This window comes from Cebus imitator, unplaced genomic scaffold, assembly GCF_001604975.1.
Source record: "Cebus imitator isolate Cc_AM_T3 unplaced genomic scaffold, Cebus_imitator-1.0 Scaffold223, whole genome shotgun sequence".
NCBI classification, from domain to species: Eukaryota; Metazoa; Chordata; class Mammalia; order Primates; family Cebidae; genus Cebus; species Cebus imitator.
The window spans coordinates 2502684-2507000 of NW_016107538.1; the positions used below are offsets into that span (position 1 = coordinate 2502684).

Here is a 4317-nt window from a genome sequence, read left to right on the forward strand (position 1 = left end):
ACAAAGTCAGAGAATGTTGGGGTTGAAGGTAGAAGTGACATGGATGATATGCCTTTACTGGGAGAAGCTCACTAGAGACACAGCCCCTGTGCTCATGGGCACTGTAACTTCTGATGCACCTGGAATAAAAGGGGACGTGTAGGCATGAGAGAAACAGAAGGGTGTGATGAGATTAGAACTCTCCAAACAAGGTAAGCAGCACATGGAGATAAAGCACAAGGCACTTAGAGGCTGAGCTGAGCTGAGGGATGCAGTGCCCAGGGCCCCCGTCTAGGCTTAGGTTACCATAGGCCCCAAGGCCAAATAAGGGAACAGACTATTGAGGGCACTGTGTGCTTTGCCCTGACCCTTTGGAATGGGCTGGCTGCCTTGGGAGGCACATGCCGTGCCCTGAGGAGCAGCGTGTGTTCAGAGTGACCACCAGCAGCTGACCGCTCGGCTACACCATTTTAGATGCAACCTGAGGCCCTGGAATCCCCGTGCCTGGAGCCCTGGGCATGCTGACTGAGCCAGACACACAGAGAGCATTATTCCTCAGCCTTCACACTCCCCAAAGCTGGCAGCAGGCTCTAAAAACCAGAGGCCTCTCAATGGGCACCCAGGTAGTCCAAGCACTTCCCCATATGGTAGTGAGTATCCTGTCCTAAAAGCAACTCAAAAAAGCCCTTTGGTGGGTGTGTCCTAGAGGGGCCTCCAGCATCAGATCCGTGAAGGGCTTCACGGCTATGAAGGTTGCTTCTAATACTGAAATTCAATCCTTCTGCGAAAGTGCATTTGTGATGGCTGGAGGTATTTATAGACCAAGGATCCATGGAGTCCTGTGAGAAGTGGAGGTGAATTTGCTCCAGAGGCTGCCCCTGGCTTCTGCAATGGACACTACCTCACCTTGGTGCCCCTTGGCGCTAGAGTGCACTTTTAGGACAGCACTTTGCACGTGACATTCAGGCACCTGTTCGTGAGACTCTCTCCTGCAACTACACCAAAGCCCCTCAAGGGCAAAGGACTTTTGTTTTTCTCACTTTTGTACTCCCAGCTCTTACCACTGTGCTTTGAATATAGAAGTGCTCCACTAATGACTGGGGAACAGAATCAAACCAGGCCAGGGGCCAGGCAGCCACCGAAGACTCTCCTTCCGGCCACTCTGCTTACTGCCCCGCATGTCAAAATAGAAGAACTTAAATTCCCCAAGATAGGAACGCCAGGAAAATGGCCCCACAATCAGCTTCCTTGGGAAGCACAGCCCTGAAGCAGGAACATGAAGCTTTCGGGGAGATGCGCAGCCCTGCAAGCTCAGATCTTCCTTCTTTAGGAGGTGGTTTCCCACGGAGACAGCCAGATTCGTGGAACATTTCCACCCTCATGGCCTCCTTCAGAAAGGAGCAGGTTCTCTTACTCGGCTTCATTTTCAAATGCTAATTTGGTACACACCCTGCCAGAGTATCTAAGCCAGAGGTGGATTTGCTTCAGAACAGTTCTTGTTTTCAACGGCTGGAACACCCTCTCTGGAGATGACACCCCTCTTAGGTTAAAGTGTGTTTCTTATTGTGTTGAAGATGATCTTTCTCAGTAGGAATGAACTATAGACACACAGGTCCAACTTCACGCAGCAGTTACGACCTTGAAATCATAGGTAAGTTGAGCATCGGTACTGTATAGTGGAGTATCTATATAAATGACTTTTCCATGCATAGAATCTTATAAAAATATAAAATTATGTGCATGGAAAACTCATTAGCTAAACCAGTGGCATTGATGTATATATGCCTGTATGCATGCATGCATTTACTTTTTGTAATCATGGAGATCTTTTACCAAATAAAATCAGATGTGGGAACCTATTGTACCAAACAGGTGGTAGACGAGGCCTCTGCTCCAAGCCAGGGCGAGCTGGAAAGGAAAGAGCCCGGCGGTTCTGGTGTCGGCTCCACCTCTTTCTCCTTTTTCCTTGTAGGAGGCCACAGGAGCCTTTGTGGGAAATCTGAGGCCCCTGAGGCCTCTGAATGCAAACCACTAGCTTTAAGAATCCCTACAATTATGAATCCTTTAAGACATGATTTAAAATGTTTTTCAAATGTAAATTGCTGTTCTCCTGAACCACATTCCCCTCAGTATTTTACTGCAGTGATTTGGGTTTTAATGCAAACCTTTTGCTGTACCTAGATGACTAGGAGGCGTGGGAGCTCCTTCATCCAGATCAAAGCTGCCTGTCCTTCCCATGATAATGCAGTCCCTCCCCTCAACTTTAACTCAGGCCGAGCCTCTCTGTGCCCCTTTGCCCAGCTGTCCACCTCCACCCCGGCCTTTAGCTAAGTGACTCTGCATGGCCTGGATGTACCTTTCAATCCTCAGTCTCTCCAGCTACAGTCCCTTTCCCCGGCATCTGCAGCAGAGAACCCAGGCTTTAAGGAGAGCAGACATGTCCCCATGAGGGTCGGAGGAGTCCCCTAAGAAATGAGACCACAGCCCAGCTCTGTCCAAGGGCAGGATGGGGCAGGAGCAGGAAGCTGTCTGCAGGCCCATACACAGCACCCCTCCCACTTGAGGCCCTCAAGGGAAGCATCTTTAAAGCAACATCAGCCTCAAAGAAGGGGTTTGAACCCACCCGTGAGACTCTCCTCCCTCCTCAGTCCCTACCGAATTTATCAGAGAAACAGATGTCTAGGATAAAACTGCGTTGGCTGAAAACAGGGGTGGGTGACGTCACCAAGCCTGAGTTCTGGGGAATTTCTGCACATTCTTCAGATGAGGGCAGGATGGCCTGGACAGCTGCAAAGTGAGCACGTGTGAAGGAAAAGGAAGGAGCTCCTGGAGTGACCGCCAAAGTGGGTAGGGAGTGCAGGCACCGAGAGCGGGTGCTGGCCATGGGCTGCCGGTGAGCATGGTGGTTGAATTGTGTCTCCTCCGCCCCAGATTGGCACGTGGAAGTCTGAACCCCCAGTACCTCTGTAGGCGACCTCATTTGGAGATAGGGGCTCTGTAAATGTGATCAAGTTAAAGTGAGGTCATTGGGGTGAGCCTTAATCAGCTGTGACTGCTTTCAAACAAAGGGGAAATTTGGACACAGAGACAGACATACAGGGAGAAGGCCATGGGGAGATGAAGACGGATCCACATGCCCGGACAGGGGCCTGGAGCAGCTCCTTCCCACAGTCCTTAGAAAGGACCTGCTCTGCCAGCATCTTGATCTTGACTTTCAGCCTCCAGAACTGTGACACAGCCAATCCCTGTTGTTAAAGCCAGCCAGCTTGTGTCTCTCTTATAGCAGCCTTAGGAAACTAATCCAGATGGGTATACCCTGGACCGGCACCCAGGATGCCAGCAAAGTGGAAATACTGCCGCTGGGGTCCACGATGAGCTGGTGTAGCCCCTGGGTCGGGGCCGCAGAAAACCTTCAGTGAAGGGCCACGTTGCTCTTGAGGGCTGGGACTCTGGTTTTTGTCTCTGAGGATAGATTAGCTGAGATGAGACTTTCATCTGAAGCAAGAAGGATCGCACAGGATTAGGACCCATCCCAATGGCCCACCTGACTGCCCTCCACTGCTCAGCAAAGACAGGGTGGGGCTGTCTCCTGATCTTCCCAGACGAGGTGGAGTCCCAGGGAGTTCTCAGCTGACTGGATTTCCAAACTTGCAAAACAAAATTTCAGATCCAACTAAATTTGGGCCTTCTTGCTTCAGCCGTAAGTGTCATCTCAGCTAATCCGTCCCTAGAGATACAAACTGGAGCCCAACCCTTAAGAGCAATGTCACTCCTCACTAGAGGTTTCCTGGGGGAGGAGGCAAAGTGCGTGCTCTGCTTCAGTTTCTTATGATGAATGAGGTCTCCGCTTCTTCCACTTCCCTTCTCTCCTCCTGCTCCAAAGGCCCTAAGACAGGGCAGCTGCTCAATGCCTTCTCTCTCTCTCCTCCTTTCCCCCCTAAAATCCCAGCTGCACTGCTTCCCCCCTACTTTCCCTTCCCTTCTCTGTTCCAGCTCTCTCAACGTCCTTCCCCATTTCGTGTATTTCCCCCGTTTTTGCTCCTTATGCTCTTCTTTTTTTTTATTTGAGACGGAGTTTCGCTCTTGTTGCCCAGGCTGGAGTGCAATGGGGCGATCTCGGCTCACCGCAACCTCCGCCTCCTGGGTTCAGGCAATTCTCCTGCCTCAGCCTCCTGAGTAGCTGGGATTACAGGCACGCACCACCATGTCCAGCTAATGTTTTGTATTTTTAGTAGAGACGGGGTTTCACTATGTTGACCAGGATGGTCTCGATCTCTTGACCTCGTGATCTACCTGCCTCGGCCTCCCAAAGTGCTGGGATTACAGGCGTGAGCCACC

At 51.1% G+C, this 4317-nt stretch overlaps 1 long non-coding RNA gene across 3 annotated transcripts in view; it reads left to right on the plus strand.

Annotated features, from left to right (window-relative positions):
• The first annotated feature begins 839 nt into the window (after positions 1–839).
• Positions 840–4317, plus strand: part of LOC108281307 — an 11346-nt gene continuing 7868 nt past the window's right edge. Inside the window, exons 1-2 of one of the 3 annotated variants that reach the window (XR_005195196.1) lie at positions 840–1630; positions 2252–2310. This is a non-coding gene — a long non-coding RNA (uncharacterized LOC108281307). Of the gene's footprint in view, positions 1631–1960; positions 2311–4317 lie in introns of those variants that run through there. The other 2 variants (XR_001815937.2, XR_005195195.1) reach the window with 2 other exon arrangements.